This window comes from Miscanthus floridulus, chromosome 4 (assembly GCF_019320115.1).
Source record: "Miscanthus floridulus cultivar M001 chromosome 4, ASM1932011v1, whole genome shotgun sequence".
Taxonomy (NCBI): Eukaryota; Viridiplantae; Streptophyta; class Magnoliopsida; order Poales; family Poaceae; genus Miscanthus; species Miscanthus floridulus.
In genome coordinates this window covers 74,125,351-74,151,581 of record NC_089583.1, presented here as the reverse complement: position 1 = coordinate 74,151,581, position 26,231 = coordinate 74,125,351, and positions in this window count along the sequence as shown.

The window sequence follows — 26,231 nt, the reverse complement described above, 5'->3', positions numbered from 1 at the left end:
CAATTCGTTATCCTTCGGAAGCATCTTCTTTTGAATTTTCAGTAACTCCCCAAATCCCTTGTCAGATACACCATTCGTTGCCTTCCATTACAGTGATTCTAGTGTGGTACCCAACTTTTTCTGTCCCGCATCACAAGTTGGGTATAGCAATTTCTTGTGATTCTCTAGCACGCGCTCGAACTTGATCTTCTCCTTTTCACTTTCGCATTCTCTTTGTGCATCACGAACGGCCTAACCAAGATCATCAGTGGGCTCATCTTCTGCCACTACCTCTTCTCCAGCTTCCCCTATTGTAGTATCATTGAAGGCACCCTATTCAGAAATAATGTCATCATCGTCCCATTGTTCTTCTTCACCTTCTTCCATTACAACCCCGATTTCTCCATGCTTCGTCCAACAAATATAGTTTGGCATGAAACCCGACTTCAACAAGTGTGAATGAAGACTCCTTGAGCTAGCATATTCCTTCAAATTCTTACATATGGCACATGGGCAGCACATGAAACCATCGCGTTTGTTTGCCTCGGCCACACGTAAGAAAGAATGCATGCCCTCAATGAACTCTTGGGAGTGGCGATCAGCATTGTACATCCAATGCCGGCTCATCTGCATTATATGACATACATACCATATTAAAACCTAGAACATAATTAGTTAATTATACGACATGCATGCCACCACACAAGGTATTAATTTATGAAAGTCTCGCTATAATGTAGACAATTCCAACTACCACTAAAAAAACTAAAGCTAAAATGCACTTCAGCAGCATAAGGATTTCGCGACCAATTCCAACTAAAACAGACAGATCATGCATTTGTTCAACATCTATGGGCTTCTTCCACAGGATCACTGCCTCATTAGTCGCCGTAGCCGCCTGTGCAAGAGAGTTTTGCACGTGTTCAACATACTCCTCCTCCCAGTACCAGCCTGAACATCCAGTGCCATCCCACTGAAATTAAAACAAAAAATTAGAACTTTAATTACAATCATCATAAAAATAAGTATAAATTAACCATAATCATCAAATGTGACAAAATAACTCACATTGCGATCTAGACACTTGTAGAAGATACAGCCCTTGTTGGGACACTCCTTCCTCACCTAGTATTCCATCACAATCTTCTCCTCACACTTGCTACATGCAATGAGAGGAAGGTCCGGCCTCAGTCGCTTTATAACCCGATGAGAGGCCGAGGACCCAGAAATAGTTACCATCTACTCTCTATACTCATTTTTAATATAATATAAATTTCTCATTTTATAAACAAATAAAATTAAAAAAAACTCTAAAATCCTCTATATCTCTAAAGCATGAAGTGTGCTATGCATGCTAGAAATGAAAGCTCAATACTAGTTTTGAATAACTACTTTAACCTTCCTTCATCCAAATACACAAACTTTAAAGTGATTTTGAGCTTAAATGGCTTACAAGTAAAAAAATCTACCATAAAAAACCACATATATCTAGTCCACAAAATGAAATAAGCTACTGATGAAACATGAGAGTATAAAGTTGGTAACCTTTAAACCAAAGAATCGATGGAGGAATGGAAGAAATCTTGTGATACACCGGTGATGAGGAAGAAGAGAGGCCGGCGATGAAGCAAGAACACTGAGCTCGAAGTGGCTCGGGCTCGGGGAGGAACAAGGGGTATATAGGAGGGGACCTTTAGTCCCGGTTGTAGACAGAAACCGGGACTAAAGGTCCCTTCCTAGTCCCGGACGGAGCCTCCAGCCGGGAGTAGACTTTTACTCCCAGTTGGAGGGACCAATCGGGAGTAAAAGTTAACCTTTAGTCCCGGTTGGTAGCTCCAACCGGGACTAAAGGTCCCCTCCAGCAAAAGCCTGGCGCGGTAGCCATTGGTCAGGGACCTTTAGTCCCGGTTGGAGCTACAAACCGGGACTAAAGGTCTCTCTAGTCCCGAGCGCGAAAAATACCGGGACTAAATCTAAATTTCAAGCTGGATCAAAGGTCGTTTCTCTACTAGTGGATATTTAGTTTCCTTGTATGCGTCACTTACAAAGAAGTGTAACGAAATAAGTGAACTTTGGAAGAAAAAAAAACAAAATGACAAACAAATAATGTTTCAGTTGAGGAGGACTAAAACTTGGTTAGTATACTATCCCATTAAACTTCATTAGAATACTAGTCCAACATGAGCTAGCCCTTCAAATTACATAAAATGAATATTTTTGAAGTGAAGGACCAGAACAGGCGATCAAGTAGGTGAATCAGAGTCTCAAATTTTTCTCACCAAGCACACGATTGATATGTTGGCTATCTCCCAATATCAACTCAAGCCCTCTTGTAGCTCTCGTCAAGATAAGATCGCATAGTGATATTAGGAACAAGGCTAGAAAGGTGCAGAAGCCAACTAAGCAAAACATGACACAAAACACGGACTTTATACAAACCTGGTCACTTCAATTGCAAAAACTAGGATACCTAGGAATTTTGGTTCATGCGGATTCTAAAAACTAGGTCACCTAATTTTGAAGATTTCAGCCTAAAAACTATTATGGAAACAGGCAAACCCAAGCAAATGAACTCCAAATCTGTGAAACTTTGCAAATAGATTACCTACTCCATGGGGAAGGTATTCCCAAGAAATGTTGTCAAAATATGTTTCAACCAAATGGATGCAAGCCTTGACCTTTTTGCACACCACTTCTCAAACAACCAACTAATTGATCCAATGGGTGATCCCTTGTAATAGCTTGATCACAACTGGTTGTACACTTTGCACTTGACCACTTCAACTTGGTTGAGCCACTTGGGTTGGACTAGCACTTGCCATTTGATTTTGCACTTGTCTTGATGATTTTGAGAGCCACTAGCACTTGGTTGATCTTCATTTTGCACACTAGTTGGAGGGATAACTCTAGTTGAATCTTCATCGTCTTCTTCTTGCACTTCCCTAGGTCTCACATCACCAATAGCCATGTACTTCATTTTTCATCTAGGTTGGCACATCTTGCATCATCCAAATTCTCATTTTCAACTTGAGAGCCATTTGTTTCATCAAACTCAACATCATGTACTTCCTCAACTATACCATGTGTCTTGTTATATATTATATGCTTTGCATGTTGAGGAGTATCCAAGCGAGGACCCTTCATCACATTTCTTCTCAAACTTACCCCATCTTGTGCTTTTGTTCAATATGTAGTATTTGCAACCAAACACTCTAAAATATGCAATGTTGGACTTTATTCCAATCAATAGCTCATATAGGGTCTTCTTTAGCAACCGGTGACAATAGAGTCTATTGCTTGCAAGACTAGCGATGTTGATAGTCTCCACCCAAAAATACATCACTCACATTTTAGTCACTAAGCATTGACCTCGACATGTCAATTAGTATCCTATCCTTACTCTCAATAAGGCCATTTGATTGTGTAGTGTACTCGATCAAAAACTCAAGCTTGATGCCTAGCTCATCACACAAATCATCAATTCTTGTATTCTCAAACTCACTTTCATTGTCACTCCTCACTTACTTGATCTTCAATTAAAACACATTCTCACTTGTCTTGATGAAAGACTTGAATATGTTGAAGACTTCACTCTTGTCATTGAGAAAGAATACACATGTGAATATTGAGAAGTCATCAACTATCACAAAATCATACTTGTTGCCCCCAATGCTCATATAGGTTGTAGGTCCAAATAAATCCATATGCAAATGCAATATGTCTAATGGCCTACTAGTGCTCATCATACTCTCGTTTGGATGTGTGTTTGCCACTTGCTTTCTAGCTTGACATGAGCTACACAGTCTATCCTTCTCAAATTTAACATCTTTCAATACCATGACTAGATCATGCTTGATTGATCTATCCAATTGCTTCATGCCAACATGTGCCAACCTTCTATGCCATAGCCAACTCATCCTTGATTTGGTGAAGAGACATGTTGATAGCTTTTCTTTACTAGCACCAAAACTGACCAAATAGAGATTCTCATTCTTAAAGCCCTTGAATATGAGATTGGTTCCATCCACACTCACTATCTCCACATCATCAACTCCAAATATGCACTTAAATCCAAAATCACACAATTGTGGCACCAACAATAGGTTGAAGTTCAAATTGTCAACTAGCAACACATTTGAGATGGACATTTCATTTTATATTGCAATCTTTCCAAGCCCTATGACCTAGCCCTTGCCATTATCAACAAAAGTAATACTCTCAAAATTTATCACAACCACTTGAATCAAATTAGTTGAACATTCTTTTATCTCTGGTCATATGTTGAGTGCACCCACTATCAAGCAGCCTTCCTCTAGCCTTGTAATTCACCTACAAAAGGAGATCAATTCTTTTAAGATACCCAAACTTGCTTGGGTCCTCCAAGGTTAGTGACTAAGATTTTTGGCACCCAAATGACTTTCTTCTTGGAGCTCACAATTGTTGCACCAACAAACTTAGCATAAATACCATTAGCACCCTTGGAAAGTAAATAGCAAGAAGCAAACTTAATTGAGATGTGGCACTGTTCTTGTTGTTGCAATTCTTTTGTAGCAGACCCCACTTGCTTGCACTTGTTGTAATAGTGACCATTACCCCTCACAAATTGAGTTTTGTGAGAAGTAAAGGTGGCCTTTTCTTTCTTGGGGACTTAGCCTAAGCCTCTCCTTACTAAGGTAAAACATTTTGCTGTACCCAAGCACTTGAGCAAGTGGGCATCTCCACCATATGCCTTACTAAGCGCATAGGTCAGCTCATTAACCGGCCTCCTTCTTGAGGGTCTCATTAATCCTTGATTTCCTCTCCGTAACCATCAACAATGAAATCAATGACCTAGAGTAACTGTCCTCGTTGGGAGTGCCCAGGAGCTAATGGGGACGGGGATCCCGATCTTCCGTCAGGTGATGGTAACTATCGTTGTGGCGGAGAATGACACACCGATCCGGCTTCAGATCGAAAGATCGAACCCTGCAATCTTAGCACCACAGCTCCTCTGGTTATCAACCAAGTCACGGACCAGGTTGACCTCGCTAAGAAGGCTAATCCCTGCCTGCGCAACGAAGAACACAAGCAAGAACAAGAAAGAACGCAACCAAATTGAAGATGAAAGATTAATCTCACGAGTTGGGGTCTCATAAACCGAAGAACGGCGAAACTGTTTCTTAACAGAATAATCTAAGCAAAACCCCAAACCCTAATGGAGGGACGGCGGCTGTTTATGAAGACTCTAGGGTCGTGCAAGACCCCTGGACGCGCCCCTAATGGGCCCAAACTCAATACATGGTCCAACGGACCAAAAGACGGTGTCGCAGCACCCTGGCAGATTCTGGACGCTGACTTGTTTCGACGATTCCCGTTGATTCCAAATAGCTTTTGACGTGAAACCACTTGGATTGGCTTCCTTATCAAATTAGCTTTCCATCCATATGTGGATCATCGAAAACAGAGTCCGGATGCGTCCTGGGCGACCAGTTTAAGGCAGACTGGTCCTGTAGGCCGAGGCAGACTCGAATTCGTGTTGGACTAGGCCTCCGGCTTGTGTTGGACGTCCTTGCTGGTCATCATCACCTCCTCCACGTCCTCTTAGTCCCTCTTGACCCTCTCCAATGTTCCTAAGCAAGATAACATCATTAGGTAGTAATCTATTCTCAAAAGTATGAAAATGATCGCTTAAGAACGAGCTCACCTGTAAATTGGGTCATTGGACCTTGCATGACGGTTGGAGGATCAGCTGGTACATCCAAAGGAGTGATGCCCTCATCAGGAGCACCCCTCCACTAACAGATAATGGCCACAAATTGGTTGGCTGCCGTTCAAATCTATGCCTGCAATGGCGACCACGTCGTGGTAATCACCGAAACCATCACAGATAACAAGATCCCATCCAGATATCATTTGATTTCGCTAATAGATTTATTTTGTTTTAGACTAAATTACCTAAGAAAACTAGACTAAAGAACTAACGTAAACGAGAGATGTGTCCCCTCTCTTTCTTGCCACCAATTGACTTACCGGAGAGAAAGAAGCATAGGGGCCCCTAGCGGCGGTGGTGAGGAGCAAAGGCGCAGCATTTTCTCCTTGGGGCGGCGGCGTCCTGGAACTACCGACAGGCGACAGCAATAAACTCTTCACCGCTTTCACCGGATAAGCTAGGCCCTCCAAAATCTCGTATTATCTATAGAGGTTCTTCTCTCCATCATTCCGTTGCCGCGCACAGTAAGGGCTGCATGGATGGCTAGGCTTCTGCCTTCTAGGCTGTGGCCTGTGTGGACAATCACAGGCAACGGGTATACGATGACGAGCAGAGATCCACAGGCTGTATATACAGCGTGTACTGTAGCATCAAGCTGCAGACATGCATGCATGATCGATCGGCACCAGTATTTCTGTGTGTTAAGTACTTCAGTGTAGAGACTGTAGCAGAGACTGCACCAGTATTCCTGCGAAACAATCTTGTGGCTGCATGGAGATGCAGATGCGTGCACACCTGCATGCAGGCAACGCATGCGGCCGGGGTCGCAACTCGCAACTCGAGGCGGCGCTGTGTACTGCTGTGTTGCGGTCGATGGTACGTCGTCCGCCATGCATGCATATGCATGCAGCAACGTCGTAGATGTAGATGACGCGCGCCGCAGTCCGCATAGGCATGCATTCCGAGAGACATCTCTCCACCGATCGATAGGATATGGGGATCATGCATGATGCACATGCGCTCGCTCCCAAAACCTCTCACTCGTAAATATGGCCCTGCAAGCTGCATCGACTGTGCGTGACATGCACGAGTTATGATCTAGCCATATGTTTGTGTCTCTTTGTGTCCTGAATTTTCATACATCGCCAAGAAAAGTTTTCAGTGAGGACTAGATAGAGGTCATAGTACTAGTAGCTGTTATGGCTTCAACAGTAACATTGAGCTACCTAAACAGTTTTTCCCTCCTTAAATAGCTGGGCACTATATGGCAGTGCTACTGATAATTTGATCCTGTTGGATGTATATAAAGCTGTGCATTGTCAAGTCACATCCATTTCATGTTAGTCCTACCAGCTCTGTTTTACTTATCATTTATTTATGACAATGACAATGCTAACGTTTTAACATTACTATTTATATATTTAGGTCGACCTATACTCCGTCCTAACCAAAATGCTTTGGATCTAAGCCTGCTCAAAAATGGCAAAAATGAATAGGAATTTGCACTTGAAAGTAAAGAACATACTAATATATTTTTCAGACGAGCGGAGTTGTTCCCAATGCGTGTGCATGTATGCAAATGCAAGGGGGTGGAGTACATTACTAAAAAAAAAAAGTTTGTAGCAACGGCTTAATTTTTTTAGGGGCGTCTGGGGATGGAGCCACCCCTACAGTGGACGTGCTTGGGACCCACGAGACCAGCCACCCCTACAAATGGCACAGTAGAGGCGGCTAGTGATACAAGCCGCCCCTACATAGGGGCGGCTCACTCACCAGCCATCCCCGGTGTTGCGATTTGTAGGGGCGACTCAATCACCAGCCACTCATACAAATGCCCCACGTATAAAAACCTACAACCCCTTCTTCCTCTTCGGGTCATTCACTGCAACCCGTGAAAAAAATAGGGAGGCCTTGGGCACCTCCCAAAAATTGCTATACTAAGGGTGGGAGGTTTTGATCTCAAATCCTTTGGTGGAGAGGTTGTAGAAGGTAAGAAAATGCTATTCCACACTTTTTTTAAGTTTTAATGGTTGGTTAGTGAGTAATTAGAGTTTTGCTTTTCTCTCACTTCTATGGTGCTTGAGCTACTTATGAAGCAAATTATACCCAAGTTTTGAATGTACTAGGGTAAATTAGGTAGGGGCATATTTCTTGATTTTAGTGAACAATTAGTTAGTTTTATAGATGTTTCATGTGCATGTAGATCTAGATCTAGATCTAGAATTTGGTTTTTTTATTAATTTGTTTTTGTAAATTTATGTTTGATGAAATTGGACTAGGGTTTGCATGAAAGATATTGGGTAAAATATTAATTGTTGCTAATTATTATCTTTGAAATTGTTTATTGTAATCAACAAATATGTATTTTAATTATTTATGGATAAATAGGCCATTAATTAATTTTCCTCTACCATGGTATATTTGTATGCTTCATGTAATTATATTTGATTTATATTCATATATATCTGAAGTATATACAATTATTCTCAAGTAATTATTAATTTGATTCATTTTTATATATATCTGAATAAGTAGTTCTTTAATGTTTATTTTGTTGTTGTTGTAAAAGATGGAGTACAGGAACTCTTGGATGTATGGTTCGTTAAGGTTCAAGATAGGTTTCCGTGAAGAGGTGGAAAAATTTATTGAAGCCGCAGAGAAGCATGCAACGACGTTGATAGAGAATAAAGATGGAGGGCTAGCTAGTTGTTGAACGTGGAGTGTTTGTGTAAGTGTGTGTGTTTGTAAGACTTCATTTATGCATGTGTGAGAGACTATATATTTATGTATGTATGTGAGACTATATATTTATGTATGTGTGTGAGACTACATTTATGCATGTGTGTGAGACTACCCTTTGCAACATCCAGATGAATCTATTGCAACATCCACTCTATTACTACTAAAACAGCTTTAACACACAGACACTTGAAACATGCACTTATTACTACTACAACATGTTTAGACTACTATTAAAACACTTAAAACAAGCGCTTAACACTTTATGAAATGAAGAAATGAACAAAATAAAAGTTAGAGATCTTGACGAGTTATACAACTTTTATATTCACCATCTTTATAACTGAAATCATTTAGTGTAGAAAATTAGGTTTGAAGTTGTCATTTTCTGAAATTTAAAATTTGAATTATCCAAAATTAGTGACAAAGATAGATGACCAGACTAAAATGATAGAGCATGATTTTAGAAAATTTTAGGAAACAAAACCATCACATTTGGAGTTACTATGAAGGAGAAAAACTAGTTACAAGTTTTAGCCATAGATTAAAAAGAGAAATCACACTTGATCATCATGAACAGTTGTGAATTTTCTTTTTAATCTCTGGGTAAAATTTGTAACTAGTCTTTCTCCCTCATACTAACTCCAAATGTGATGATTTTTTCCCTAAAATTTTCTAAAATCATGACCTATCAAGTTACTGTGTTGATTTGGTCATTCTTTTTGTTTGACAAAGTTTGAGCAATTCAAATTTTCAAATTTAAAAAAATGACAAGTTCTAACAAGATTTTGAAACACCAAATTATTTTAGCTGAAAAAGTGATGAATACCAAAGATGTATAACTCATCAAGATCTATAACTTTTATTTTGGTTATTTCTTCATCTGACAAAGTGATAGTAAACATTATTCACAAATCAACATGTCTCTCATATAGTTCATGAAACTATGAGTGAAAGGATCAAGATGCCTAAGAGGGAGGTGAATTGGGTTAATTATAAATTTCTTTGTAATAATTAAACTCTACGTTTAGCCCAATTAACACCTTGTGCCTAGAAAGTGTTTCTATTGATCTAACACACAAAAGTTTGGCACCCTAAGTTCCAATCCTACTCTAACATGGCAATTCTAGGAATGTAAAAGATAATAATTGAATTGCTCAAAGTAAATGCTCAAAGTAAAGAGAGAAGGAGGAACGCGGCGATGTTTTGCCGAGGTATCGAAGAGTCGCCACTCCCCACTAGTCCTCGTTGGAGCACCCGCGCAAGGGTGTAGCTCCCCCTTGATCCATGCAAGGATCAAGTGTTCTCTATGGGTTGATTCTTCGACACTCCGTCGCGGTGAATCATCCACAACCGCTCACAACTTGAGTTGGGTCATCCACAAGCTCTGCTGGATGATCACCAAGCTCTCCAATCACCACCAAGCCGTCTAGGTGATGGCGATCACCAAGAGTAACAAGCACAAACTCTCACTTGACCACGATAAGCCTAATGAGAAGGGTGGATGCACACTTTGCTACTCTTGATCTCACTAATGAGGGTTCTCTTTGGGATTCTCAAATCTCAATCACCTCACTAGGACCTTGCTCTTCTTGGCACTCTCAAAGGTGTTTCTCAGCTATAGGAATGAGCAAAAGTGCCCCCCACACACGAATGGAGGAAGTATTTATAACATGGGCTAAAAAATAAACCGTTATGTGCCTCTGCGGGGTGACCGGACGCTCTGGTCATGTTGACCGGACGCGCCGGTCAGTTCACCCCGAACTCCAGTGTCCGGTCACTTGACCTCTCCACGTCCGATCACACCAGACAAAAACACCTCGGTCAAATGAACTGACTAAACCCTGAGCCAGCGTCTGGTCAGTATTTGACCCTCCATTCACTTCCAACTCTCGATCATATGTGAATGAAGTTTGCTCCATTGGATCTAAGGGCTATTTTGGAGCTACCTAGTCCTAGATTTAGCAAGTGTGCACCACACCTAACTCACTAGACTCACCTAGGTCAAGCTACCCGTCCATACCCCCTTAATAGTACGACCAAAGGAAAAACAAAGTTCTAAACTACTCTAAGTGTCTCTTCAACTCCAAACGATACTTAGAACTAATCCATCGTTAACCTTATAGTCCATCCTTTGAAAACCGAAACGATTTCCATCATAGGGGCATGACCACCATGATTGCCCAATCGATCTCCATTACCGTGACCTAACTTAATTGCCTCTGCAAAACATACGTTAGTCACAGTAATTAGGTATTGTCATTAATCACCGAAACCCAACTAGGGGCCTAGATGCTTTCAATCTTCCCTTTTTTGGTGATTGATGACAATACCACCTCGAGTATGTGAAAGAGATGAGGTTTCTAACATGCTCAGTTCATATAAGCTTTTGGCAATAAGAACAAAAATGTTAGGCAAGCTTATATGACCCAAGCCAACATGATGTACTTAAAAGATATGAAATTAGCATGAGTACAAGTAACAAAGCTCATTTGCATCGGAGTAAAACATGGAAGTAAGAGCAAGCGAGCTTAGCACAACTGATATGACATGTAAATAATTCAAAGTAGAGAGCACACATGTCATATATCGCAATCACATAGATATCACTATCACATAAATAGTTTAATACATAAAAGTAAACACACGATGAATGCATAATAGTGTATCACACATAAAAATCAAATATAATAGATAGTCTGAGTAAACTAAGCTCCCCCTAAGTCGATCCCCCTAAGTCTAGCATACTCGACGCCTCTCCCCCTTTGGCGCCAAACACCAAAACCTAAGGGTTGGTCGGCGGGGCTGCAACGGATGAGTCGGGCGCTGAGGTACGAGGAGCAAGCTAGAACTAAGTGCCATCATCATCTGAACCAAAGCTCTGAGCTATCTGACCCTCTGTAGCTGGAAGCGATGCTGAAGCGGTCTGGGTTGGATCAACAACTAGAGCTGCTATAGACTGTGTAGGTATGACTGGAGCAGCTGGCTCTGATGATGCCACTGATGAAGGGAGCATCTCTGTAGTCCCGATAATAGGTGCAACGATAGAAGGACCTGGGACATACAAATATGGCAGAGTAGGCTATCCTATAAACTCACTGAATGATGCACCAAGGCTCTTGGACACTATAGTCTCTGGCACTAGCAGTGAAGAAGTCTGAGCTAGTGTAAAGCCCATCTGGAGAGGTGTGAACTGTGGGGCTATTACGGGCAAAGCAAACCACTGGGACACCTGCTCTGTAGGTGAAGCAAACTGTGCGGGTGGCTATCCCTAACTCTGAAGCCCACTAGGCTATAACGCTGGAGTCATAGAAGTGGTGGCAGGCTGACCAAGCTGGGGTGAAGACTGTGGCGGTGGAACCCCAATAGCTGTCACTACATGTTGCATAAATCCAAGGAGCTGCTGCTGATGCATGGCCAGCTGCTACCGCTGAAACTCATCCTGTCAAGCCTAGAACTATGCAAAGGTAGCGGTGGTCCCCTGAGCCTGGCAAACCTGATCCTGCCTCATCTGCTCAAGTATGACAAGTAGAGCGGGGTCAGTCTACAGTGTAGATGGAGCTGAACTAGAGCTACTGGCCTCATGATCATGTTGTCGTGGAGGCATTTGAGAAATATCGCGGTAGTCCTCATCTAAGCTATCACTGGGGTCGCTCTCAACCATCCCCTCCCGCTGAGCATCTAACTGCTCCTCCTCTATAGCTGTTATGCCCCTAATAGTATCATCCTATTGGGCTACAGTCTCTGGCACCTTTGGACGATGGCACGGCTGGCTAGGTGCAGTCGGTGTACTATGGCAGATCATCTGAGTCAGGTTATATGTAGGGAACTCTATTGTAGCACCATTGTACTTAGCTAACATCTTAGGTGGCCTCACTATAACTGCCCTATGAATAAGAAACGTGATCAAGTGGGCATAAGGCAACTATCGGTGACCTCTAAACCCCTCAACAATAGTGTCCTCCATCTCTGATAGAAGGAGATCCCAAATATCAAACATTGTTTGCTGCATCAAACAGTTCAGTAGCCACAACTGGATGCGAGTCAAGCCCTCACGATACCCCATCCTTGAAAGCAGTGTCCTCCTCATAATGGCATCAAGCACTCTAGCAGTGGGAGTAAGATCACTAGGTGTCTTGCTCGACCCCTCACCGAATGGCTCTGTGAAGCAGTGGCAGACTAGATCAGTAGGGGGCACCATCCCGCCATGAGGACGTCTGGGGGCGCTGTCTGTCTATAGCAAACCTCATGTAGCCAGATAGGCTACTCCTAAAGCCTGAGTATATCTCTCTAACCCTAGTGCTCATTAGCCTGTAATCTCTGCCACTGAATGCAAAGTGTATGAATCTGTGCTGTGGGTCAATCTAGAGAGAAGCATAGAACTGATGGACCCAAGATGGAACATATAACCCTGTATGTCTAAGTAAGTCTGTCAACCCTGGTAGGTAAGAAAGGTAGGGGCGAATGTGCTCTCTAGCTGTTGCAACAATAGACTCTATATTGCACACCCTCTGAGATCTAAAAATAGCTCCACTGTTAAGATTTGCATTGTAGAAATCCTCCTGTAGTGGTGTGTAGAAGCCCTCTAATGCACGCTCATCTCACCTTGGCGGAAACTGTTGGGAGTATGCCCTAAAGATAATCATAGAGATGATTATATTGCCTTGTATCCATGATATATTATGAGTTCATTGAATTTCCATTAAAGACAACCTATATCGATTAGCAATTATGTGAATTGTTTGTGAAACTCTTTTACTTATATGGTTATTCTAATGTTGTCCCTGATCAGAGTTTGTGTGAAAACACACATGAATAATGGATCAACACATTATTAGTTGATGACTATGTTTCACAAGTCATAGACATGGAGATGTCAAACTAATAATATGGGCACATGTATGACATGGGGCTGGACTGACCCAATGTGAGATGTCGTTATTATCTCTATTCACATCATGTATGTTATGTCCTTAGACCTGAGATTGTTGTATGTATTCAAGATGTGAAACAACCTACTCAGGGACTATCAAACGCTACTCCGTAATAGGGTAGTTATAAAGGTGATTTTTGGGTTTGTCGGGAAACATGCTATGAGGCATAGACAATCAAGATGGAATTTGCCCCTCTCTATATGAGAGAGATATCACTGGATCAATCTAATGATTAGATCAAGAAATGCATGGCCGTGCTTGGGCTAAGTGTTAACCTATGAGTTGGACCAAATATCATGAGGCAAGGGAACAACAAGTATGTGGTTTTGTGGTGGTTCATCTAATATGATATTTGTGTACGCATAGGAGTTGACATGCCTTGCTAGAGGCCGCTATCAACTAATGGCCGAGTAGGAGTACTCGGGCCATGTCTATGTGTGCGTGAACCCATAGGGTCGCACACTTAAGGGGCTGGAAGCCTAATTTGGATTGGATCCGAGTTAGACAAGGCTTAGGGTTACTAATGGGCCTCCAACTTGGGAGCTCATTAGGGACGCCTATAAATAAGTGAGGTGGGCAACGGGGCTAGGGATCCACGCCATTTTGGCAGCTACCACCGCCCATCCTACGCCCGCGCCTGCTGCTCCTCGCAGACCTAGCAGTCTAGAGGCACGACGCTTCGTCCTTGTACGTGTGGATACCTCAGAGGTGTTGCATCTAGAGCACAAGGACAAATCACACGAAGGGGACGGATGACCTTGCAACTGCACGGCACTGCTACAACACGTACGACTACATTGAGTCGCTTCCACTGCACCTGCGCGTCTAGTGGTAATCCCGTGATCTATAACTAGCAGTAGATCTTGGATTATGAGGTCGAATTTTTGTTTTCTGGCTAGCGTAGCATCCTCATAACCCTATAGAAACCACTGCTCAAACTCCACAAATCTGAGCTATTGCACCTGCTTGGCCGTGGCGGTCCTCAAATCTAGATGAGTTACTAGAGGCGGACCATGTGGTATGGGCAGTGGATGAGAACCCCTCTGCTATGTATCTACCCTTGGTGTGACTAGAACACGGGTACAACTAGAGCAATGAAGTTGTGGCTGAGGTGCCTGCTCTGTCTCCTTGGCTTGCTGTCCCTCCCGAGTATGCTCTGCTGCCTGTGGCTGCTGCTGTGACTCTCCCTGAGGCTGACTCTCATCCAAGACAACTCACCGTCCCACTACCATGACAGTCCTAGCTAGACCACCATGACGGCGCTCAATCTGCTCAAGTGCTTCTATTGTCGCTGGTGGAAGCTGCTGATCTGCAATAACTACACCACTGCGAGCACCTCCTCTCTCTCGACACGCTCTGTGGCCCTACAACTGTGGCTGCTCTAGCTGTGTCTGCATTTGGATACTTCTGCTTCTTTGTTGCCTTGCCTTTTGGATCTGTAGGCAAGCGAGGCGGACACCTTGGATCCTCATCACCTAGATTGCCTCCAACATTCTTGATGCAAACCATCGGTTGGATCTGAAAAGAGCAACTGCTGCAGATAAGAAACAACTGCCAACTGTCACTTCCAAGGCTTGGCCTTGATCCATACTCATGAGCTTGGCCCCAAGTTGACTGACAACTACAAATAGGACCTCGACGGCACTGACTCGCTGCACGATAGAATAGATAGGATATACAGATAATCTTAATTATTCATCTTGAGATACGAAACCCTAAGAAAGCAAGCAATTAGGTATGAAATTGAATTGAGGGCTTGCTACCTGATGAACCGGCGAAACGACAAGAAGAGGTACGGATCGAGGAACCACCGGGTCAGTGATGAAGCTAGGGTTCCGGCGACTGCCCTGAGACGCTAGTCGTCGACACTATATAGGAGTTAGGGTCGCCAGCACTAAATGCAGTGCGAGGGTGAGGGTAAGGCTGAGGCACGACGACATTGGAGCTAGGGCATAGCGGTGCAAGGGTGACTGTGCGGGAGCGGCGACGCTAGGGCGATAGAGCGGGAGCAGCGGCGCTAGGGCGGCAGGGGTGCGACCACGGCTGTGCGGGCATGGAAGGCGGCATACGGCGGCACGGAGGCGCGACGGCATGTGGCGAGCGCGAGCGGCGACACGTGGAGGCCCGAAGGCACTATAGCTTGGGACGGCGATGTCAGCGCGTGGTACAGGAATAGGTCAAGCGGTGCACGGCTTATATGGGTGTCCCCCGTGGAGTAGAAAAGGAAAAAGAGAATGAATCCAGGTCCCACACGTTTTCTACTGACTGGACACTCCGGTGGCAGTGACCGGACGCTGCCACCTAACGTCTGGTCGATTCTAGTAAGGTCCAAAACCCCTAGAATCGCGACTGGACACGTCTGATCCCTACTGACCAGACGCAGCAAGAGTTCGGTGCAAGCTGTCTCCTTCGTCTTCGATCGACCGAACGTAGAGCCACCATCTGACCGGACGCTGGGAGAACACTGTTTCAGCGTCCGGTCACTCCTTCGCAGCAGCAGTTCACTACCTGTGAACTGACTGGACGCTGGACATCAGAATCTGGTGCAGCGTCCGGTCACTCTTTTTCCAGCAAATCTTCAAAGTCCTTCGTGCTGCCTGTTCCCAATCAAGTCCCAACTCCAATAAGGTCCATATAAACACCAATTGAGACTGATGTGAGTGACCTCTCTCAAACCCTCATGTTTTTCAAAAATATTTTGCCTTAGGCTATTATTCTTTTATGAAAATAGGCAATAAGAGGGCAATTGAAGATGAACGATAAAACAACATTCATGCATATGCAATGCAATACTTGGAAGATAAATCTAGTTGCTTGTCAAGTTTGATCCAAGGTTAAGCTTCTTCACATGCTTTACAGCGGTTATCTTAACCATGTTAGACAAGCCCTATATGCATTACCAAAAATTAAACATGTTGTATATTACAATGCAATGCAAGGGACAACACAAGCTCATCTTTTAGTAAAGTTGCTAAAATCAAGTACATTGAGCTCATTCCGCAATCTACAAAATGTTGCCTCATCTAGCGGTTTAGTGAAGATATCCGCCAATTGATCCTCGGTCCTTACACCTTCTAATGATATATCATTTTTAGCAACATGATCTCTAAGAAAGTGATGGTGGATATCTATGTGCTTGGTGCGAGAGTGTTGAACCGGATTATTTGCAAGTTTTACCACACTTTCATTGTCGCACAAAAGAGGTACTTTATCTAGAACTACACCATAGTCTAGCAAAGTTTGTTTCATGTAAAGTATTTGTGCACAACAAGCACCCGCGGCAATGTATTCCGCTTCGGCGGTGGACAAAGCCACACTATTTTGCTTCTTGGAGGACCAAGACACAAGTGATCTACCAAGCAAATGGCACCCTCTGGATATGCTTTTTCTATCAACTTTGCAACTGGCATAATCTGAATCGGAATAGCCAACTAACTCAAATATAGCTCCTTTGGGATACCAAAGGCCAATGCTTGGTGTGTGCTTAAGATACCTAAGGATTCTTTTTACGGCAATTAAATGAGTTTCCTTAGGATTAACTTGAAATCTTGCACACATACACACACTAAACATGATGTCGGGCCTAGATGCGGTTAAATAAAACAAGCTACCAATCATAGAGTGATAGATAGTTTGATCAACCATGTTACCTCCCTCATCTAGATCGAGATGTCCATTAGTTGGCATTGATGTCTTGATTGACTTACATTCATCCATCTTGAATCTCTTGAGAAGATCATTTGTATATTTCTCTTGAGAGATGAAAATCCCTTCTCTCATTTGTTTGATTTGAAAACCAAGAAAGAATGTAAGCTCTCCAATCATTGACATCTCGAACTCCATTGACATCAATTCATCAAACTCTTTGCAATAATCTTCATTTTATGATCCAAAGATGATGTCATCAACATACACTTGACAAATGAAGATGTGCCTATCAAGCTTCTTGGTGAATAGTGTGGTGTCGACCTTCCCGATGGTGAAGCCCTTCTCAATGAGGAAGTCCCAAAGGCGCTCATACCAAGCTCTTGGGGCTTGCTTAAGCCCATATAATGCCTTGGACAACCTATAAACATGATTAGGATATCTACGATCTTCAAACCCGGAAGGTTGATCAACATAGACTAGTTCATTAATAAAGCCATTTAAAAATGCACTTTTCACATCTATTTGATATAGTTTCATTTCATGATGTGATGCATATGCAAGGAGGATACGAATGGCTTCTAGTCTTGCAACCGATGCAAAGGTCTCTCCAAAATCCAATCCTTCAACTTGAGAGAACCCCTTTGCAACTAGTCTTGCCTTGTTCCTCACAACTATGCCTTGATTATCTTGCTTGTTGCGGAACACCCACTTTATTCCAATGACTCTTGCACCTTTTGGCCACTCTTCAAGAGTCCAAACTTCATTGTGGGTGAAGTTGTTCAACTCTTCATGCATGGCATTTATCCCATCTAGATCTTGAAGAGCTTCTTCTACCTTGGTAGGCTCATAGCAAGAGACAAAAGAGTGATGAGCAATAAATGAAGTAAGTTTTTGTGAGCGAGTCATTACACCCTTTGATGGACTCCCTATGATGAGATCTTGTGGATGATCTTGTAGTAGAGGTGTATTTCTTCTATTGACCACTTGAGGAGGAGGTTGTGGAGCATCAACATCTTGTGCTTGTACCACCATTTGATCATGGGAGACATGGGTGTCTTCATTTTCTACTCTCCCATCTTTATCATCATCTTGTGACACACTTGATGAAGAAGGTGGATCAATCACTTGTACATCATCTTCCTCATCTTTAGGCTTGATGTCTCTAACTGGAATGTTCTTCATGGCCTCCCTCAAAGGTTCATCATCTACATCATCAAGATTCTCATGTGCTCCTTGGGAGCCGTTAGATTCATTAAATTCCATATCATATGTTTCTTCAACTAAGCCGATGGTATGATTAAATACTCTATATGCTTTAGACTTTGATGAGTAACCAACAAGAAAACCAATATCACAACGTCTTTGAAACTTCCCTAGGTGTTGCCGCTTCTTGTAGATGTAGCATTTGCAACCAAACACCCTAAAGGAGACATCCAGCTTCTTCCCATTGAGCAACTCATAAGGTGTCTTGCCAATGAACTTTTGAAGGAATAGGCGGTTGGATGCATAGCATGTGGTGTTGATAGCTTCCACCCATAGAGCTTTGGGGGTGTTGTACTCATCAAGCATTGTTCTTGCAAGAGTGATCAAAGTCTAGTTCTTCCTCTCAACTACACTATTTTGTTGAGGAGTATATGTTGCAGAGACCTCATGTTTGATTCCAACTTCATCACAATAGGCTTCTATGTTTGTGTTGTCAAATTCCTTCCCATTGTCACTTCTTATCTTCTTGAGTTTCACTTCAAATTCATTTTGTGCTTTCTTAGCAAACTTATTGAAGCATGATGCAACTTCGGATTTGTCATGAAGAAAGAATACCCATGTATATCTTAAATAGTCATCAATAATCACAAGACAATAAAGATTTCCTCCCAAACTTTTGTATGTTGTTGGCCCAAATAAGTCCATGTGAAGGAGTTCTAGCACTCTTGTGGTTGACATGAAAGCTTTGGTTGGATGAGTATTTGCAACTTGCTTGCCGGCTTGACATGCACTACAAAGCTTGTCCTTCTCAAACTTCACATCCTTCAACCCTCTCACCAAATCATTCTTAATTAGCTTCTTGAGTGAACTCATCCCAACATGAGCAAGTCTTCTATGCCATAGCCACCCAAGTATTGTTTTGGTGAATAGGCAAGTCTTCAAATTTGCATCTTCGGAGGTGAAATCCACTAGATATAGGTTGTTGTATCTAAATCCTTTGAATATGACTTGATCATCATCCTTCTTAGATACAACAACTTCATTCTTGGTGAACAAGCATTGGAAGCCAAGATCACACAATTGTCCAACGGATAGCAAGCTGAAGCTCAATGAAGCAACATATAGCACATTTGAGATAGAATAATCATTTGATATTGCCACTTTGCCCAATCCTTTAACCTTGCCCTTTGAGTTATCTCCAAATGTGATTCTTTCTTGTCCATCTACTTTTTCATCTAGTGAGGTGAACATACGAGGATCACCAGTTATATGTTGTGTGCAATCACTATCAATAACCCAATGACTTCCACCGGTCTTGTAGTTCACCTACACACAAAAGATCAAGCTTTAGGAACCCAAACTTGTTGAGGGCCCTTCACCTTCTCAACAAGTGACTTAGCAACCCAAATTTTCTTAGGCCTATTCTTGTTGGAAGGTCCTAAGAACATGACTTTCATCTTTCCACTAGAATCCTTTCTAAGCATGTAGTGAGTATTGAAGGCAAAAGGTCTAGCATGCTTGGGCAAGGGTTGTGGTGGTGGAGTTTGGCACTCATGAGCAAAGTGGCCTTCTTGTCCACACTCAAAACACTTCTTTGGCTTTGGCTTTTGTTGTTGTTGAGCTTGAGCCTTCTTCTCTTTGTTTGCATGTACCCAATGCCACTTCTATCCATCTTCATGACGGTGTTCATTAGTAGCTCACTTTGAAGATGCTTGCCTCTAGTGAACTTGCTCAATCCAATCTTGAGATGCTCTTTCTCCAACTTGAGCTTCTTGTTTTCTTCCTTAAGAGCATCATTGTTTTTCTCTTCCTTGAGCTTCTTGTTTTCTTCTTTGAGCTTCTCATTCTCAAGCATCAACTCACCATCATGATCAAGAGTTTCTAGCACAACGGACTTGGTGGTTTTGAGTTCTTCAAGATCTTTCTTGTGCTTTTCATTGTCATTTTTGAGCTTGACAAACTCATCATAATCATCGGCCTCAACCACTTGCTTGCCCTTGCTACTAGAACTTTGCTCAATGCTCTCAATGATCAAATTATCACATGATATAGCTATATCAATCTTAAAAACATTGTTAGTAGCATCATGTGGCTCATTGAATAAATATTCTTGAGCAATAACTAGATTATCATGATTAATCTTAAGAGTAGTATATTCATCTTTTAGCATATTATGGCTAGTGATGAGCTCTTTATGCATCCTCTCAAGTTTATCATGTTTATCTTTAAGCTCTTTCTTAGAAGATTTGAGCTCTTTGAGTTTGGATGACATAGCTTCATTTGCTTCTCTAAGCTCAACACTAGCCTTTTCGGCTATATCACATTTAGCTAAAAGGGAATCATTTTTAGCTTCTAGCTTGTCATTCTTAGCTCTAGTCTTTATAATGATCTTGGAGTATTTATTTAGCAATTTAACAAGATCATCATAAGAAGGTGATTCATATTCATCATCATCACTATCGCTATCATCATTACTAGCATGTTCATCACCACTACTCACATCATCATTTGATACCTTGTGTTCACCCTTGTTCATAAGGCATATGTGTATAGATGATAATGACGATGATGGCGGTGAAGATGATGAAGAGTCAATAACAATGGCGGCCACCTTCTTGTTGTCACTATCATCATTGGATGAGCCACTAGATGAATCAATGTCCGTGAGCCAATCACCGACAATGTATGCCTTTCCACTCTTCTTCTTCTTGTGGAAGTCCTTCTTCTTGCCATCTCTCTTCTTGTATGGCTTGTCTTTCTTCTTCTCATCTTCATCACTTGAGTCATCTTTCTTGCCCTTGTTCTTGTTCTTAAACTTGTCTTTCTTAGGCTTTGTGCATTGGTGAGCTAGATGACCAAGTTCTCCATAATTATAGCAATCCATCTCAGAGATTGGCTTCCTTCTAGAGCTAGTGAAGAACTTCTTCTTGCCATCAAACTTGATGCCACTCTTGTTGAACTTCTTTAGCATCTTGGTGGTTTTTCTCACCATGAGAGCAAGGCTTGCATCATCAACTTCATCATCACTTGAGCTCTCATACTCAAGCCTTGCTTTGCCCTTCTCTTGACTAGCTTTGAATGCTAAGTCCTTTTCTTTCTTCTTGTTAGAGGATGAGCCATCTTGAGGTGTGATGTGCATGTACATCTCATGAGCATTGATCTTTCCCAAGATTTGTGTCGGTGTAGTGGTGGAAAGATCACCTTGATGAAGCATGGTCACAATATGCCCATATTTGTCAATGGGGAGGACACTCAAGATCTTTCTTACAACATCGAATGGTTGCATTTGAGTTAGTCTAAGCCCATTGACTTCCTCTATAAGAACATTCAAACATGAATACATTTCATTAGCACATTCTTTAGGAAGCATTTCAAAAGAGTTAAGCATTTTAATGATAAGATGATAGTGTTCCTCACGCTCACTCTTTGTTCCCTCATGGAGCGCACAAATGTCTGACCATAGTGCATGGGCGTCTTTGTGGTTCCTTATCCGATTGAACACATCTTTACAAAGGCCTCTAAATATGGTGCTTCTAGCCTTTGTATTCCAGTTTTCATAATTCAACTCATTGCCTTGTAGGTTAGTAGCATCCCAAGGTTTTGGGAAGCCTTGTGAGGTGGCTCTAAGTATTCCAACATCTAGAGCTTCTAAGTACGCCTCCATGCGAATTTTCCAATATGGAAAATCATCCCCCTCAAAGATAGGAGGAGGTCTATCCCTGTGAGACATCTTTCTCTAGGCGGTTAAGCCTAAATATGTGAGCACAAGGCTCCGATATCAATTGAAAGGATCAAGATGCCCAAGAGGGGGTGAATTGGGCTAATTCTAAATTTCTTTGCAATAATTAAACTCTATGTTTAGCCCAATTAACCCCTTATGCCCAGAAAGTATTTCTATTGATCTAACGTACAAAAGTTTGGCACCCTAAGTTCTAATTTACTCTAGCATGTCAATTCTAGGAATGTAAAAGATAAGAATTGAATTGCTCAAAGTAAAGAGAGAATGAGGAATGTGGCGATGTTTTGCTGAGGTATCAGAGAGTCGCCACTCCCCACTAGTCCTCGTTGGAGCACCCACGCAAGGGTGTAGCTCCCCCTTGATCCACGCAAGGATCAAGTGCTCTCTATGAGTTGATTCTTCGACACTCCATCGCGGTGAATCACCCACAACCGCTCACAACTTGAGTTCGGTCATCCACAAGCTCCGTTGGATGATCACCAAGCTCTCCAATCACCACCAAGACGTCTAGGTGATGGCGATCACCAAGAGTAACAAGCACGAACTCTCACTTGACCACGACAAGCCTAATGAGAAGGGTGGATGCACACTTTGCTACTGTTGATCTCACTAATGAGGGCTCTCTTTGGGATTCTCAAATCTCAATCACCTCACTAGGACCTTGCACTTCTTGGCACTCTCAAAGGTGTTTCTCAGCTGTTGGAATGAGCAAAAGTACCCCACACACGAATGGAGAAAGTATTTATAACATGGGCTGAAAAATGAACCGTTATGTGCCTCTATGGGGTGACCGTACGCTCCAGTCATGTTGACCGGACGTGCCGGTCAGTTCACCCCAAACTCCAGTGTTTACAGTGTGATCGGACAAATGGCCAGCGTCCGGTCAGCACTGACCGGACGCGTCCGGTTGAGATTTTCCCTCTCTGGAACCTTACTGGAGTCGACCGGACGCTGGCCCTCAGCGTCTGATCACTTGACCTCTCAGCATCCGATCACACCAGATGAAAACACCTCGGTCAAATAAACTGACCGGACCCTGAGCCAGCGTCCGGTCACACCAGAGCCAGCGTCCGGTCAGTATTTGACCCTCCATTAACTTCCAACTCTCGATCATACGTGAATGAAGTTTGCTCCATTGGATCTAAGGGTTATTTTGGAGCTACCTAGTGCTAGATTTAGCAAGTGTGCACTACACCTAACTTACTAGACTCACCTAGGTCAAGCTACCCGTCCATACCCCCCTTAATAGTACGGCCAAAGGAAAAACAAAGTCCTAAACTACTCTAAGTGTCTCTTCAACTCCAAACGACACTTAGAACTAGTTCATCCTTAACCTTGTCGTCCATCCTTTGAAAACCGAAACGATTTCCATCGTAGGGGCATGACCACCATGATTGCCCAATTGATCTCCATTACAGTGACCTAACTTAATTGCCTCTGTAAAACACACGTTAGTCATAGTAATCACGCATTGTCATTAATCACTGAAACCTAAATAGGGGCCTAGATGCTTTCAGAGTGATATGTGAATTTATGAACACTATTTACTAATACTTTGTCAAATAAAGAAGTGACCAAAATAAAAATTATAGATAGTGATAAGTTCAACAACTTTTATATTCTCGACTTTTGTAGTTGAAATCTTTTAAGGTTTCAAAATCTTATTTGAAGTTGCCATTTATTGAAATTAAAAATTTGAACTGTTCAAATTTTGTCAAATGAAAAGATGACCAAAATAAAAGTTGTAGATAGTGATGTGTTCAACAACTTTTATGTTCATGACTTTCTTATTTGAAATCATTTAAGGTTTCAAAATCTTATTTGAAGTTGACATTTATTGAAATTCAAAATTTAAACAGTTCAAATTTGGTCAAATGAAAAGATGACCAAAATATAAGTTATACATCTTGATAAGTTCTACAACTTTGATGTTTACAAAATTTTCATTTGAGATCATTTAGTGGAGATGAAATTGTTTTAGTTGTTTTCAATTTTCAATTTTCAATTTTTAAAATATTCTTTTTGTAAAGAACAAAATATAGAATTATATATTTTATATATCAAAAAATGTATATATAGATACATTTATATATATAGAATAATCAAAAAATAAATATATACACTTATATATAAAGAAAAATGAATATATAAAACAAGTAATAAAAATAAATTGAAAAATATTTGTAGGGGCGGCTCACTCACCAGCCACCCCTACAAATAGTCCCAGTATAAATATAGGGTGCGCTTGGAGGCCAAAATTTGGCTAAGTCTGGATGCTCTTCTTCCTTGCGGACGCCATTAGGCTGGCGAATATTCCCCCCATGGTCGCCACCATCTCTGTGCCCTAGTGCCGCTTCCTCTCACCTCCGTTGTCCTCCTATGACCGCCTCCGTCGCCCGTCACGCTTCCTCCCCCAAACGCCACCTTTCCCCAGGCTGGCCACCACGGCGGCTAGGGTTTGCACGAGAGCTCACACGGCCACGTGGCTGCTGCTGCCCCATCCATTTTAGACCTCGGCGTCCATCCTCGCCGGCCCTTGCATGCCCGGTCGTGCGCTCTGGTAGTCGTCCTCACCACTGGCGGCGCCTCCTCTCCGACCTCGACGGCCCTTGCGCGCCCGGTCGTGTGCTCTGGTAGTTGTCCCAGCCACCGGTGGCGCCTCCTCTCTAACCTCTCCTCTGGCTGCCGTCCCCCAGCCGACCCTGCGCATCGCCGCCGTCTTCTGCAGGTAAGCCCAACCCCTTCACCTCCATTCCCCATCCCTGCATTTCTCAATTGTGTACTGTACAGAGATAAAAGATAGAATATTTTGAATTCTTGCTGTTGTTGCTGATGCTAATTGTGTGGTACGCTTCTGGATGACTTGCTGCTACTTATGCACCCAAATTAGAATAAATATGTGCTACAATTGATGTGTTCTATGGAAAATTTTGTGGTGCAGAAAAATATAAACTGAAAATTTTGTACTTGCATGGTTTCATCTCTCTTTGGCATTTTATCGCTTGAAAATTCAAAGCAAAACAATATTTTTTAAACAATAGGATATTTTAACGAGTCATGATTAGCTTGACATATTTCAACTGGCTGGGAAGGAATTTAGAGGTCTGTCTATGAGTACTGAATACAGGAACAACATCAACATTACAAAAGGCTAATAATTCTGGTACTAGTGTTCTCCTAGGAATGGTCAGCATGCAGAGTACGTGATACATGTGTGCAAATCCTTGAACGAAGACTGCTGCCTGTATTCCATGAACCCTAACAACCAACATTCATTGACAAATTATTTCAGTAACTTTAGTATTAATTTTATATTCATTTTAAGTTTTAATTGATTTCTTAGTTTTTTAGTTTACTTTATCAGTTAGAGTCCTGGTTTCAGAGTTCCTAGACTTTAGTTTCAGGTTCGTTGATGTGTTGAGTTTTTTTTCAGTTTCAGCAACACTGTTTGGTGCTTTCAATTATAAAACTTCAGTTGTTTCAAATTTAGTATGTCTGTTTAGTGCTTTCAGTTTTTTAGTGTTTGTGAAGTTCAGACTTGGTTTCTCTGTGATACCTGTGTCGCTCCTATGTTTTGTAGTCTAGCAGGTCATAATAAAATGTTGTTGTGCTTTTCCTATTGGCCATCTGCTTGTTTTCTTCTTTGCTAATTAGCAGCTTGAGCTTGGAATTCTAGTGTAACTTTAGTGTCATTCATTGTCAAATTATTTCTTTTTAGTGTCATTAATTATATATTCATTTTAAGTTTTAATTGATTTCTTAGTTTTTTAGTTTAGTTTATCAGTTAGAGTTTAGGTTTCATATTTTCTAGACTTTAGTTTCAGGTTCATTGATATGTTGAGTTTTTTTTCAGTTTTAGTAACACTGTTTAGTGCTTTCAGTTTTAAAACTTCAGTTGTTTTAGATTTAGTATGTTTGTTTAGTGCTTTCAATTTTAAAACTTTAGTTTTTTAGTCTATGTGAAGTTCGGACTTGGTTTCTCCAAGATATCTGTGTCGCTATGATTAGTAGTCTAGCAGTAGCATGTCGTTCTGCTCACTGGTCTCGCTCTCGCGCAAGCATCCACTGATCGATAACACCACATTTAATAGCATGTTTGACTTCCTTGTGCAAGTAAACCTTGTATGTGACCAGGTGAGGGCTAATTACCAGCATCGTCATGAGGGCTGAAAAGACAAAAAGACACCAAATTTTATAGCAGTTGAATGCATGTCAGACTAGTAAAAGATAAAGTGAGGTCCAAACAGTTTTTATTCAAACTAGAATAATTCTCAACAAAGTAAAGTGGCAATTGTGTTTG